Below are 340 nucleotides of genomic sequence, written 5' to 3'. Positions count from 1 at the left end.
CCCCGCGCCGGAGAGCGGCAGCCGGTTCCGCAGGGCCCCCGCTCGGACTCCGCCAAAGTCCTGCGCCCAGGAGCGAGAGGGGGGCCCTGTCCCGGCTGCGGGGCCAAGTGTGTGAGCACGCAGGGATGCCTGGGGAAGCGGGAGCGCTCCCTTAAAATGAGTCAGTAACTCGTTGAGCTGCAGAGGGGCGGTCGCTCACTCTGACCTTCAAGTGGTCTGGGAGCACCGAGAGCAGCCACGGAGCTGCCGAGAGCTGCTGCCCCACGCTCGGTTTCCGAGTGGCCACGGAGATGGGCCGGGGTGGCTCTGCCCTGGGTTGGTGCTCTTCTGGTTGCTTTAA

Source organism: Buceros rhinoceros, unplaced genomic scaffold, assembly GCF_000710305.1.
Source record: "Buceros rhinoceros silvestris isolate BGI_N320 unplaced genomic scaffold, ASM71030v1 scaffold21263, whole genome shotgun sequence".
Classification (NCBI taxonomy): Eukaryota; Metazoa; Chordata; class Aves; order Bucerotiformes; family Bucerotidae; genus Buceros; species Buceros rhinoceros.
The sequence above is the reverse complement of the archived record's forward strand: the minus strand, read 5'-3'. Positions refer to the sequence as shown.